The sequence below is a fragment of the Pleurodeles waltl genome, chromosome 5 (genome assembly GCF_031143425.1).
Source record: "Pleurodeles waltl isolate 20211129_DDA chromosome 5, aPleWal1.hap1.20221129, whole genome shotgun sequence".
Classification (NCBI taxonomy): Eukaryota; Metazoa; Chordata; class Amphibia; order Caudata; family Salamandridae; genus Pleurodeles; species Pleurodeles waltl.
The window spans coordinates 1719981383-1719996972 of record NC_090444.1 but is presented as its reverse complement, the minus strand read 5'-3'; the positions used below and the strand labels follow the sequence as shown (position 1 = coordinate 1719996972).

Sequence of the window (15590 nt, the reverse complement as noted above, 5' to 3'; positions counted from 1 at the left end):
AATAATGTATTGCCTCCTCAGCATAGTATTTGCTCTTTGTAGCTCGCTCACAAAGCACACTTCAACATATTGTTAGGTACCGGCCTTTGGAACCCACTACAACCCCTGCAAAACCATTATGGTCAGATGCCAGTGAACCATAGCGCTTTTCAGTTGCCTATTTCCTGATGCAGTACAGCATAGTATGTTTTTTTTATACTTGAGTCCGTTATCACCACCCTCCACTCACTGACCTTGCAAGGGCTGGCCCTCGAGGCTTCTCTCGCACATCTGTCTTCATGCAGGTTTGTTGAGAACTGGGTGAACCACAGATCAGGAAAGGTCTCCTGTCTGCTCAGTGCATGCAGATAAACAGTAGTTCCATAAAAAAAATTACACTTTTAATTTAAAAGCACTAACGAAAAGTAGTGGATATCTGAAGAAAATAGAAAATATATTTTTAAAAATGAATATATTATTTCGAGGGACACAATGATACTAAGCAGTCAACTCACAAAAGAGCTCCTTTTGACAGCTGCAGCAGACTGGGACAGATTGATCTGGTACTTGTGTTCTTCTCATGCGCGAGGAGAAGCTTACTGACTTAGTTAATCAATTAGTATGAGTATTTGTCCATCTACAAATTGCTATCTATCCAGTCAGGGTTCCCATGGAGACTATAGACTGCACAAACTGCATTTTGTAGTATGTGTAGGAGTACTACAATAATACTACTAAAATACAACAAAATGGATTTTACTTACCTAAAAGTGTAACTCTTCACCTTACCTATTGTTTCTGAAGGGAGCTTCCCACACATGTAAATCTAAAATGTGGGCGTCACTAAGGGGAGTCACTTGAAAAAGGATGTGCTTACTACTGAATGGGAGGGGTATGGTGAGAAATGAGGGGGTTAGGGATGCCTACCACAAAAAGTAACCCCATTGCTGTTCACTAACTGCAGTTCTAAAGTTACGACTACCAAAAGGGACCCAAAACAGTAATAGTAAGTCCAGCACCACTCATGGTCCACAACTAGCACTGCACCACCCTCCCACAGCAAATAATGGCTGTAGGGGCTTAAAGTAAAATACCATGGGAAATAATGTTAAATTATTTAACTGCATCCTGGACGGAAGCCTGTGTAAGTGAGATAAACTATATTTCAGAAATAAAAACTGTATCTATTAACAAATGTTTCTTAGAATTTACTAATACTTGGAAGTAGGGATGTTTACCTACAGTATTCTGCTAATGCAGGGTCTAAAAAAGTTTTCTTTAACAAAGGTCTGACAATGGCATGTTTCCAGAAAGTGACCAATTGAAAATGTCTACTAACACAGAGTAGATTACACTTTCCCCTTGAGTGCGGCAAGAGGAGCTGGATCCAACGGGAAACCAGATTTTACTGTCTTCATAAGCTCTTCTTTATCTTCCTTCCTCAACTGGGGGAAAGCTGATAGCTCCTCATTGAGCTCATTGTCCTCCTCATTGAGCTCGTTGTCCTCCCTCCCGCCTCCCAGCTGACCCCTCCGCCCCCTTCCCTTTTATGGCGGCCACTGCGCGGCAGAGACAGCGACCCTTGACCCTCGGGTAGGTCATTTCCCCGCCACTGCAGCTCCACCTGCCCAGGCCCCTGCCACTTGTTTGAAGGTCTTAGGTTACCTTTGCCTTTGCTTCTGAATTTCCTTTCTCTCCTGTTGTACTTTGCTTCTGAATTTCCTTTCTCTCCTGTTGTGCTCTCCCGCTTTCCCGGGGCTGCCTCCTGTGCGGCCCGCCCCCCCCGCTCCCATTCGCTGTCCTCCTTCCCCCCCCCCCTTCCCTCTTATGGCGGGCGCTGGCGCGCTAAAGGCAAGCCCGTCTGCGCCCGTCCGCACCTGGACCGCGCCCAGCGCCAGAACCCCTGGCCCCCACCGCACTCAAAACACCCGTCTAAGATACGACGACGCCACCCTCAACGCCCTCAACCCTGGACGAACAGCCACCTGCTACCAAGCCAGCCCTAAACGCACTCACGGACCCTTCACCTGTCAAGCCTGCAAGTACACATTCCACCAAGCCTGCAGACCTCCTACCGGCACTCGCACCAACAACCACCTCAAGTGCATCCTTCTCAACACACGCTCCGTCCACAAGCACGCCATCGAACTATGGGACCTCCTGGACACAACAGCACCAGACGTCACCTTCATCACAGAAACCTGGATGAACGCCTCCTCGGCTCCTGACATCGCCATTACAATCCCCGACGGCTACAAGATTGCCCGGAAGGACCGCATCAACCAAACCGGTGGAGGAATCGCCATCATCTACAGGAACTCCATTAACATCACAACCACCACCGAAGACACCCACCTCGCTGCCGATCACGTACGCTTCCAGATTCACACCTACCCCAGAACCACCCTCAGAGGAACTCTCGTCTACAGGCCCCCGGGCCCACGCGCCCAATTCAGCGAAACCATCACAGATTTCATCAGCCCGCACGCCCTTGCCTCACCGGACTACATCCTCCTCGGGGACCTGAACTTCCACCTGGAGAAAAACAAAGACAACAACACCGCCACCCTGCTCGACAACCTCGCCAACCTTGGACTCAAGCAGCTGGTGAACCTCCCCACACGTCTGGCCACACGCTCGACCCCATCTTCTCCCCCAGCAACCACATATCCTTCAGCCACTCCTCTGAACTACACTGGACCGACCACAGATGCGTCTACTTCACCTTCAAACGGGAGACCCACCATCATCGCACACAACAAATACACCGCAGACACTGGGGCAAAATCTCCACAGAGCAGCTCCTCTCAACACTGAACCAAAACCCACCTGCCATCACCACTGACTCCAACAACGCAGCCCACAGCCTCACACAGTGGATCACCAGCTGTGCCGAAAACCTCGCTCCACTTAAGAGCCACCCAAGCGGGATCAGCATCAGGAAACCACCGTGGTTCGCGGACGCCCTCTAAGAATCTAAGAAATCCTGCTGTACCCTCGAAAAAACCTGGCGCAGAGAACGCACCACAGAAAACATGTCAGCCCTCAAGATCGCCACCCGTGAAAACCACCAGCTGATCCGCTCCACCAAAAAGACATCATTCAAAGAGCGACTGGACAACAACACCCACAACAGCAAAGAACTCTTCAACATCGTCAGAGAGCTCTCCAACCCCAGCGCCAGCTTCAACGTCCTCACGCCCTCACAAGAACTCTGCAACTCCCTCACTACGTTATTCCACCGGAAGATCGCAGACCTACACGACAGCTTCGGACCACAGACCCCACCGCCCACCACCGAACCAACAGCCCCCACCTCTACACTCAACACCTGGACCCCCATCAGCTCCGAGGAGACCAGAATCACCATGAACACCATCCACTCCGGCTCCCCCTCGGACCCGTGCCCCCATCACATCTTCAACAAAGCCGACTCCACCATCGCCCCCTATCTCCGGAGCATCATCAACAGCTCGTTCTCATCTGCCACCTTCCCCGAGAGCTGGAAACATGCAGCAGCCAAGGCCCTCCTGAAAAAAAACCACGGCTGACCCCAACGACCTGAAGAACTTCGGCCCCATCTCTCTTCTCCCCTTCCCGGCCAAGGTCATCGAGAAGACCGTCAACAAGCAGCTGACCAACTTTCTTGAAGCTAACTCGCTCGACCCTTCCCAATCAGGATTTCGGGCCAACCACAGTACAGAAACCCCCCTCATCGCAGTCACCGACGACATCAGAACTCTCATGGACAACGGAGAAACAACCGCCCTCATCCTCCTGGACCTCTCGGCTGCCTTCGACACCGTGTGCCATCGCACCCTAATAACTCGCCTCCGCTCCACTGGAATCCTGGGACAGGCCCTTGACTGGATCATCTCGTTCTTCTCCGACAGAACCCAAAGAGTCTACCTCCCGCCCTTACGCTCAGAACCCACAGAGATCATCTGCGGCGTACCCCACTCGCTCAGCCCAACCCTCTTCAATATCTACATGAGCCTCCTCGCCGACATCGCTCGCAAACACAACATCAACATCATCTCCTACGCCTACAACACCCAGCTGATATTCTCCCTAACCAAAGACCCAACCACCGCCAAAATCAACCTACAGGAAGGAATGAAAGACGTTGCGGAATGGATGAAGCTCATCCGCCTAAAGCTGAACTCAGACAAAACGGAGGTCCTCATCCTCGGACAATCCCCCTCTGCCCGGGGCGACTCCTGGTGGCCCTCGGCGCTAGGCACCGTACCAACCCCCTCAGACCACGCACGCAACCTCAGATTCATCCTGGACCCCCTCCTCACTATGACCAAGCAAGTCAACGCCGTCTCGTCATCATGCTTCAACACCCTTTGCATGCTCCGAAAAATCTTCTGATGGATCCCCGCCGAAACCAGAAAGACAGTGACCCATGCCCTCGTCACAAGCCGTCTGGACTATGGAAACACCCTATACGCAGGGACTACCGCAAAACTACAGAAACGTCTCCAACGCATACAGAATGCCTCCGCAAGCCTCATCCTCGACATCCCGCGCCACAGCCACATATCCGCCCACCTAAAACACCTGCACTGTCAACAAGAGAATCATCTTCAGGCTCCTCACCCACGCACACAAAGCTCTCCACAACAGGGGCCCCGAATACCTCAACAGCCGCCTCTCGTTCTACACACCCACCCGTCAGCTTCGCTCAGCCAGCCTAGCCCTCGCCACCGTCCCACGCATCCGCAGAACCACCGCAGGAGGAAAATCCTTCACCTACCTGGCAGCCAAAACATTGAACTCCCTCCCCACTCACCTAAGAACTACCCAGGACCATCTCGCCTTCAGGAAATGCCTCAAAACATGGCTTTTCGAGCAGCAGTAACCCACCCACCCCGACCCTCCCCCTCCCCAGCACCTTGAGACCCGCTCAGGTGAGTAGCGCGCTCTATAAATGCATTGATTGATTGATTGATTGAGAGTACCACTTATAGGACTTACAATGCTCTACTTTCTCTGCAAAGGTGATGTAAATATTGTTGACATTTTCAAGAAATAATTGGCCAGCATATTACAGCGGGAGTCAGATAAAGAGAGTGTAGTGTGTTTTTTTTATTTTTGGCAGGATTCATGAATGAGTTGACTATTTTAAATAGCTACTTTGCTGAGTTTAAAGCATTATCACGATATAGTACGGACAGAGCACTTTTAGCTGTTATGGAAGAGCTGAAAACAATTCTTGACCAAGGTGGATGAGCTGCAGTAATATTATTAAATCTCAGTGCAACCTTTGATACTCTATCTCACCTTATCTTATTACACAGATTAGAGGAGGCTGGGGTAACAAGCCTAGCCTTGAAATGGTTTGCCTTCTTTCTTAATGGCAGAAGTTTTCGAGGTCTACAAACAGCCTTGCTATTCACAATCATACCCCCTAAACTGTGGGGTTCCCTAGGGGTCCTCACTAAGGCCTACTCTATTGAATCTGTATGTCAGCCGTCTGACAGAAATGGGATGTTCTTTTTTTGTGGTGTCATATGCAGTCGACACGCAGATTGTCATCTCGCTTACCCCTGACACAGCTACAGTTTCTAATCCGCTGAATGTCTGCCTAAATTGGGTAGCAGACGGAATGTCAGTCTGTTGTGCTCAGTGTGTCGGGCGGGCTGTCGTATACTGTCGCGGTCGACAAGGAGTGGTTGGAACGCGTCTGATTGAGGGCAGGTGGATGTGTTTTCAATACACATCTGAAAATAAACGTGAAGAATAACACCCAGACGAGTTTCGGGTGTTTTTACTGTGAAGTATTACATTATTTTTTGCGTCAAGCGGTCAGGAAGCCGCCGCAACTTAACCCACGCATATTTACCTTCGCTCGAGGGTGAGGGCACATTCCCTGCTTATTTCTCGACGAGCATCTACTTGGTGCTCTTCCGGCAGGAAACGTGGGTATGCTGGGACCTCTGCCGTTGTTGTGCTGATGTGGTGGAAAGGACCATGTAACTGCTGGAGGCGGACAGTATAACGCAAACAAGGTAATCTCAAGCTCTACATGGATTTTACAGGCACCATCTTGGAGGTGTTTGAAGTTTAAGGTTCCACAGAAGCCTTAACAGTATTGTTGCAGGTTGGACTGTACAGATTTACACACAGCCTTTAGCGGTTCATGAAAGTTTTGTCTTTTTAAAAGAAAAGGAATATATATATTTTTTTATCTAGCTGAGTTTCTGGAAAAGGACAAACGTTTAGCGGCTTTCTCCCTGGTCGAACTATGCAGTCGGTTAATCCTCCTCCACCTTTTCTAGAGTCGTCTGGTGCGCCTGCCATCCCATGGATGGTATGATGGATTCGAAACATACCTTGGGGCTATAGGGTCCTCTCGTTTTAGACCAGAAAGGAAAAAGTGTTTGCTTCTACATTCTTTGGGATATGAAGGGAGAGAGATCTTTAAACACCTACCAGATGTGGCGCAAATGGAAGAGGAGCTTGATGACTATCAGGTTGCTACCAAGAAATTATCTACAAGGTTCAATGTCCTGCCGAATCTGGTAGTTTTGCGACACAAATCTTTCTAGCGTTGTCAACTCCATAGTGAAGATGTCAATGCATACATCAGTGCGCTTAGACAGTTGTCTTCCAAGTGTGAATTTAGAGATTTTCAAAACCAGTTGATAAGGGACCAGTTTATTGGCCATTGCTCGGACAAGCACATTCAGCAAAAGCTGTTGAGCGTGGGAAATCCAACGCTGGAAGATGTTATCAAAGTGGCCAAGAGTATTGAACTGGCGCAGATTTCACTGAAGGAACTCCCAGCTAGTGCTTGTACGAAGGAAACTGAACAATTTCAAGTTAATGTTACTTCAAAAACTGGAGTGGTTAAGAAAGGCGACCTGAAGAAAGCTGACAACCCATTTTTTAGGTGTTTGAATGTATGTCATAGATGTGGGAATATACCCTACTACAAGGATGGTAAAAGCTGTCCTGCGAAAAATGTTTTATGTTGGAAATGTGGTAAACTAGGCCATTTTGCGAAAATTTGTCAATCTATGACTAATAAGCAAGCTAAAGTAAGTAGTGTAGTGGAAGAAGATGAGGGCAACAGGGAAGAGCTTTTTGCAAAAGCTTTTCAGGACATGATAGTTGTGGTCACAGATAATGTTTTGGGGGTTAAAAACCAAAACCAATGTGTCGATCCCCTGGTGGATATTCGGGTTGGAGAAAAATGGTTACGCTTGTTGGTTGACTCAGGAGAATGCATTACAATGATCACGTCTGAATTGTTCCACAACACTTGGGGTCATAGAAAATTGTTGCCACCGGATAGATCTCCTGTCTCTTGAAAATTGATTTAGAAGGATATATAGAGGACAGTCTTGAGTTCAAGGGTCATAAAATCTATGGCAAAATTTATGTGGCATACAAAGAATTGAACATTCCGGGTTGGTACCACCAAGGTTTGTTTGGTATGGTGCTGAAACCCGGAACTATAGAACAAGTTCTACTTGTCGAAGACTCAAAAGAGAGAGATGGTACAGTTTGAGGATGAGTTTCCCAGTGTCTTTGCCCAGGCTTTGGGAATAATTTCAGGCTTCAAACACAGGATAAAAATAAAAGATAAGGCCATTCCTGTGAAACATAATATCACATCTGTTCCGTTTAGTTTGAGGGAGGATCTCGAAGCTGAATTGGACAGGCTTCAAGAGAATGGCGTTATTGAGCCTATTGAGTCTAGTTTGTGGCTTTCACCACTGGTGGTTGCCCGAAAATGTAATGGCGACGTACATTTATGTATGGACTTGAGAAGTCTCAATAAAGAAATTTGGGTGGATTCATATCCTCTACCCAAAAACAGTGACCTACTTGAAGAACTTAGAGGTTCGGAGTGGTTTTCCAAGATTGACCTGGCATCTGCTTATCACCAGGGGGTGATAGATGAGGAATCACGCCATTATACAGCCTTTAATTCCCCGTTTGGCATGTTCCAGTTTTGCAGGATGCCATTTGGGTTGACATCTGCAGCGTCCGCTTTTCAACGCATCATGCACAAGCTCTTATGTGATGTCCAAGGGGTTCTAATTTTCCAAGATGATGATCTTATTCATGCTAAAGGTTTGGAAGACCCCCAAAGAGAAAATTAGGTCTGTTTTCAAGATTTTTCAGTCTTATGGCGTCTGTGTGAAGAAAGAAAAATTTGAATTTTTCAAAAGAGAGATTGAATTTTTGTGGCGCTGTGTGTTCAAGGAAGGGGTAGCACCGCGGCCTGGGTTGGTAAAGGCTGTCCTAGAATCTCCAAACCCCAAGAACAAAGATGAAACACAATTGGTTATTGGAATGTGTGAATATTATTCTAGGTTCATTCCCAATTATGCTAGTAAAGAGAAAGTGTTGTCCAATATGCTTAAGAACAAAGTCCCGTTTGTATGGGACAGCGAGTGTCATTCTGCATTTGACAAAGTGAAACAGGAATTGGTCGATGCTAGAACATTGAGTCCTTATGATCCCCAGTCAATTGTGCGTCATTACGGTTGATGCTAGTAGGTATGGGTTGGGGGCTGTGTTGTCCCAAGGTGCAGGAATAATGAGAAGGTTATTAGTTATGCCTCAAAAGTTCTACATGAACCAGAGCTCAACTACTCAGTAATTGAAAAAGAGTTACTGGCATGGCATGCTACTGGGCGAGTGAAAAATTAAGAATGTATGTCTGGGGCAGGAACTATGTGATTCAAACCGATCATAAGCCTTTGGTGTACATTTTAAATGGTGACAAAATCAACTACACAACCCCCTGCATTGCACGTCTCACCACGAAATTGTTACAATATGTTTTCCAGGTTAGGTACATTCCTGGAAAGGAAAATTTTACAGCACACTTTCTCTCTCGATTACCAATTGATGAGCAGAATTCCATTGACTTGGGGGATGATATGGAAGAATGTTTCATAGCTCCTGTTGATAGGTGCCACAATGACAAAGAGACGTATCAGGGCTCATTATTGGTGGCCCTCTATGGACAAAGATGTGGAAAGGGCTGTGAGTGGATGTGTTGTATGTAACAGTGCAGAAAAGGGGTTAAAGTTGTGAAGCCACAGTTGCAACCCTTATCTATACCGGATAGAGCTTGGGTTAAAGTGGGTATTGATATGTTAGGGCCGTTCAGTTTTCTCCCAAGTCAGATGCGCTATGCTTTTGTCCTGATGTATTACTACAGTAAATGGCCAGAAGTGCTTTTCTTTGCTAAGCTCACACCTGGTAGTGCCATACAGTTCCCTTAAGGAATTATTTTGGAGGGAAGGGTTTCCAGAGTTTATAATTTCTGATAATGGGGTCCAGTTTGTTAGTCACAAGATGGAAATGTTCCTGGTTGAGTCTGGTGTGAAACATTTGAAGAGTTCTCTGTACCATCCTCAAATGGATGGTTTGGTAGAGAGAATTAATAGAGTGGTTGTGGAGTGCATCAAGTGGGCTCAAGCGAGCAAATTCGATGTGGAAGAGGCTGTGAACTCTGTTGTGGTTTTATCGCACCACCCCACATTCGGTGACGAAAATTTCTCCTTTTGAGCTTCTCAAGGGTAGATGTAATACGTCGACTTTTTCTGGCTTGGTTAGCTAATGTTGTAGCTGGTAGACTTACAGTTTCGGTGGACAAGCATAGGTTGCTGGGAAATGTAAAAAAAAAAAAATCAGGAAAAGGTGAAAACTAGGTATGATCAGAGAAACTCTACAAAAGAATACACTATTCAACCAGGTGATGTGCTGCGCATCAAGTTGCAAACTTTTGTGAAGAAGGGGGATGCCTACTATGGGAGTCCTGTGATGGTGAGGAAAGTGTGTGGTAATGCAATTATGTTTGAGGGTGGTCAGTGGTGGAATGCAGGGAAGGTTGTGAAGGTCAAAGATGTCAGTGGCAATGGTGTGATAGGTCGTTGTCGGAACGTGTGGACCTTGAACACAAGGTGTCAGACACCATCAAGGTGGAACCTCCCACCCTGCGGAAATCTGCCTGCGAGAAACGGGTACCGCTCAAACTTATGGAATGTCATTGTTATTAGTAGGGATGTTATTGTATCAGGGTATAGGGGTTTTGATGTTTTTTTTTTGTGCTGATGATTTTCTTTTTGTTGTCTTATGTTGTTTGGGTTCTCTTTTGTGAAAAGTTTACATCTTAAAAAAAAAAAAAAAGGAGATAATATGTTGTGCTCAGTGTGTCGGGCTGTCTGTCGTATACTGTCGCGTGCTGCTAGCCCCCGGACGTTCGACAAGGAGTGGTTGGAACGCGTCGGATTGAGGGTAGGCGGACGCGTCAGCGGGGGTTTATGTTTTCGATACGCATCTGGAAATAAACGTGAGGAATAACACTCAGACGAGTTTCGGGTGTTTTTACTGCAAAGTATTACGCAGTCATTTGCGTAAAATTAAACAGAGATAAAACTAAGGTAGTAGTAGCCAGAAACCACCCTAATCACTGGGCTGAGTTGCGCTGGCCGGATTCTCCAGGCAACCATCCTACCCCCAAAGCCGCTGTAAAAAGTCTGGAGATATACATTGATAGAAAACTCACCCCGGAGATTATTGCTGGGAAGCTAGCCACTAGTTGTTTTGGTCTGCTGAGGACGCTCAGGAAAATGTTGGTAGTGCTTTCCCCTTCTACGTGGAGAGTAGTGGTGCAAGAATTGGTGCGATCACAATTGGATTATGGTAACTTGCTTTATCTTGGTAGTCCTCAGATTGTTATAAGAAGACTACAAGTGGTACTAAATGCAGTACCTAGGGTATTGTTGAAGATACCTAAACATAACTCTGTTTCTGTTGCATTAGCCTCTCTGCATTGTCGGTCTGTTCCTAAAAGGATACAGTTTAAGGCTCTTTACATGTCCCACTGGGGTTTTACATAACAATAGCCCTTAGCTATTAAATCACTTGATCAGCCCTTTTCTTCTTGTGAGAGAACATTACGTTTCTATAATTTAGAGTTACTAAAAGTTCCCAAGACCAGCCAATCTAGAAGTGGAGGAAGATCTTTTGCTTATTTGGTTCCCAAATTATGGAACGGGCTGCCTACAGCATTGAGAAAGACTAAGGATGAACTAAGTTTCAGGAAGCAGCTAAAAACCTTGTTGTTCACTTAACTTGCTGAGGATACTGATACTGGTATGATCTGTTAGCGATGGGAGGCCCTTTGGGTAGCCGTATGCTTTAGACAAGCCAAGAATAGAATAGATTCAATTTTAAACTAGTTAAAAATATAAATAATAAATTGCAAAAACAAATCTGAAAATAAAACATTTATTATTTATTAATAAAATATTTAAACTTTTGGATTTATAAATTAATGTAACATTAACCTTTTATTAAAATATTATTAAATTACTTTTAATTCTATGCCTCACTTTTAATAGTTATTAATGCATAAGTAAGAAATATATTTTACTTTATATGGAAATGTTTTTTTTAATTTAAACTTCAGAAAAATGTATTTAAACTTAGATTTAATTCAAAGTTAAGTTAATAGTGCTGTATCATTTCTTTGTGCATTTAAAATATGTACAATTAATTTACATAACTACTTAATATACAGATATTCTTACTAGTTAAACTTTTGTACTTTTCCTATATCTTACCATAGACAGATTCCCTATAATTATAGTAATCTCTTACCCCATGGCCCCCCCTTTCAAACTATTCATAAAGTCTCTTTACAACACCTTTCTTGGAAAACAGATTTACTAGTTGCCATTATATCAGCACATAGAGTTAGTGAGATTCATGCTTTATGTTCTCATGAACCATATACAACGTTTCATAGCAATAAGGTGGCTATGAAAACACATCGGAAATTCTTGCACAAGTTGTTTAGGATTTTAACATTAATCAAACCATTACTTTGCTGACTTTTTTTCAGAACCTGTCTACTCCAGCAGAAAGGTCTCTCCACAATTCAAATGTGAGAAGTGTCTTAAAATTTTAAGTAGGTTAAACAAAAGATATACGTAAGACCAATCGATTGTTTGTGAATTATGGCCCTGTATGTACTGGGTTGTCCACATCTAATCAGCCTTATCTCCAGGTGGATAGATTCTTGCTTCCTGTTATGCTACCAGAAAGCAAATACACATCTGGCAGACTAAAGGCCCATTCTTCCAGAGGTAAGGCAGCAATGCCTGTTTTAATGAGAAAAAATCCTGTTTCAGAAATCTGCAAAGCTGCTACAGGGAACTCTGTTCATACTTTTATGCTTATGATTATCAGTGGAGATTCCCTGGGAGAGAATTAAGTTTTAATTGATAGGTATCCCTATTTTATTCAAGTTTACAACTTAAATAGAGTAGGACATATAGTATTGTTTATGCGAACTCCCTTATCTTTTACATCCAGGTTAGCATATTTCAGCCCTTCTGAATGTATGTTACTATCAGTGGGCCTTCACCAGGGCTTATGTGATCCTTTCCTAATTCTTGCCCTACTGTGTGTAGCTTTCTCCTTAGTATTCTTTAAAAATAACGGCATCTTCTTAACCAGTGGCTCGAGATAGTGTTCTACAAATTAAGACAGTGGTCTACAAATCGAGCTAATGGTTCTAATGATGAATCAGTGCCTCGAATTGTTGGCCTATGTAGAGGACGTCTTTTGTTCTTGTGGATTTTCGGAATGCAATCATTATTTGTGAGAAAAGGGTATTCATAGGATTCAGTGGGAGTTTTATTTATAGCTACTTTTATCTGACAAGAGTCTGCAACATTATTTTAGCTGAATAATTGTGTCTTGTACTACTAAAGCATCACCGCAGTGTGCTGGTTTGATGATAATTTCATGGTTATATGTTAGGTTTTTCAAGGCTCTATGTTTATATCTAGTGATAAACAGAGTGGGAGTGGGGCACCAGACTGCCATGCGATAGGACCGCATTTTAAGCTAAGCTCTCTGTTGCTTGAGGCGATAACATCCATTAGAATCTGCTTTCATTAGTGTCCCAGGGTCACCTACCAACACTCTGCTCTCTCCCGTATCATTTGAAGAAAGGTTACATTGAAGCAAGTTTATACCAAGTGACATACTAGCTCCTTGTGTCTTCTGCTGCTTGCCAGGGCCTTGCCTTTGCAGAGGTACTGCTGTTGAGTTTTTCTGGTCACCTGAAGATTGGGGCGAGTGTAGGGGCCTCCCATGGCTGGAGAATAAAAGTCCAGGACTGAGTCACAGGTGAGGTGCAGCGTGCCGGCTCTCTTGCTGATGGTCTAGCTCCTTGATGACATAGAGAAATTGTTTAAACAGTTGCTGTGCACGATTTTTAGCAGGGAATCCTTCTCTGAAGTGTTCCCTATCAAACCATGAGATCCGTTGCTGTGCTGGCCCCCTCCTCTTCCTTAAACTACAGAGACACTATTTTGCGCATAGATATGATATACAGCATGAGGGGGCTACCACACCTTACCCTGACTATGCAAATGATGTCATGGAAGCTGGAAAACCATTCCCAGAAGTTAGGAAAAAGCTGTGTAAACTTTGTAAGTTTAAGTGGACTATTCTATCCCTTGTCAGATTACGGATCGAGCACATGGGGAAAACCCACTTAGTGTTTGGCAAACTGGATGACCTAAAGCATGACCACCCCGCCCCCAAGCAAAATGTTTTGAAGTCAGGCTCCCCTCCAGACGTTATGGAAAAACATAGGGGAGCAGCAGTGGTGGGCTGAGCGCAGGGTGTGTAGCTTATGAGATATCATGGCTACTATTCTGTAGCTCCAAATCTGTGCTAAACGTGAGAATTATAAAAGAGCAAATAGATGAAGCAAAAACAGAAACTGACTAAAAAACAGTACCTCTGGTAATTGCGGTGTTATGAGCCCCTCACTCTACTGGGTCCCAGAACAAGTGCACCTGCTGCACTAATGATAGCTGCAGCCCTGAATTGTAGGCTGTCTTCCCTGCTTCGTACACTGATTCCTCACCATGCCTTGCCATCACTGCAATCCTGGAATAGACTGTCCCTTTCTGAACAATTGAACTCCTACATTTTCCACCCTCTTTGTTGCAAAGGGCTATTGTCTGTTCTAATGCTAGAAAGACCCTGTGCCTGTTATGGAAAATAAGACCGACGTGATTGCAATGTAGTGTACCCTGGTCTACTTTACGTGCTTCACTAATGATGGCTATTGCTTTGCAAAGTGGGCAGTCCCCCCTGCTCTTTGTTGAAATCATGGACTAGTCCCTGTCCCTGTCACTTATCTGAGGCCCAGACTAAAGTGTGTCCTCTTCTTCAACATTTCCATTCCTTGTGCCATTGGTATGAGGCCCAAAGCAGCACTGGCACAGCAAGTGTGCACTATGCTCTAATGCAAGCAAGAAATATAGGAAACCAGCCTCTTGTTTGCAGGGCCCCCCACTTTTTGCCTGATATCTCATGCTAACTTGACTGAGCGTGTGCTGGGATCCTGCTAAACAGGCCCCAGCCACCAGTGTTCTTTCCTTAAACTGTACCATTGTTTCCACTATTGGAATACCCGTGGCACACAGCTTAGTCCCTTGTAAAAGGTACCAGTGGTACCAAGGGCTCTGTGACCAGGGAGGATCCCTAAGGGCTGCAGCATGTATTGCAACACCCTAAGGGACCCCTCACAAAGCACATGCACACTGCCATTGCAGATTGTGTGTGATGGTGGGGAGAAAAAGGTAAAGTCGATATAGCACCCCCTCCAGGGTACCACGCCTACAAACCACTGCCTGTGGCATAGCTAAGTCACCCCTCTAGCAGGCCTTGCAGCTCTAAGGCAGGGTGCACAATACCACAGGTGAGGGCATATCTGCCTGAGCAATATGCCCCTGCAATGTCTAAGTCCATTCTTAGACATTGTAAGTGCAGTGTGGCCATATTAAGTACATTGGCTGGGAGTGTGTCATTACGAACTCCACAGCTTCATGGTTGCTTCACTGAAGGCATGGCAATTTGGTATCAAACCTCTCAGCACAATAAGCCCACACTGATGCCAGTGTTGGATTTATTGTACAATGCACACAGAGGGCACCTCAGCGATGACCCCTGTATTTTACCCAAACCTCTAGTGCAGGACTGACCAGTCTGTGCCAGCTTTCCACTAACAAACAAGTTTTTGACTCCCTGGTGTATTTGTGCTTTCTGGGGTCAGAAACAAACCTGTTCTGAGTGGAGCTGCTCCCTGTTCCAAGAAGGTGATGCATCCTGTAGGACCAGCGCCTCTACAAACCCCCAGAGGACTGCCTGCCCAGCAGAGGATCAAGAACTCCTGAGGACAGCTGCACTGTCCAGAAGAAACCACCAAAAAGGACTTCGGAACTGCTCGGATCCACAAGGCCTGCCCTCTCTGCACCCGATGTCCATGGCCCTCCGGTCCAAAGAAGGACCCCAGGCAATTCCGTACAAGAGTTCACCCTGGGTTGATCACTCCATGCCAACACAATGACGCCTGCAGCCTGAATCTGGAGGACGCCCCTGACCAGGACCGAATTCCACGAAGATTCCCGTTGAGATTCCCGACACCCAAGGAGACGCCCCGCACCTGTCGCCCCCTGGCCTTGGGGAATCCGACCCACGGTCCAGCACGTCCATCGGGCACCTCCCCTGCCTAACCGTCTCCCACGTGGGCTTCACCACCTGCCATA

At 45.7% G+C, this 15590-nt stretch overlaps 1 protein-coding gene across 1 annotated transcript in view; it reads left to right on the top strand.

The window, feature by feature from the left end:
• Positions 1-15590, top strand: part of SLC25A27 (solute carrier family 25 member 27) — a 100548-nt gene that overhangs the window by 16660 nt on the left and 68298 nt on the right. The gene's annotated exons all lie outside the window — the stretch shown is intronic.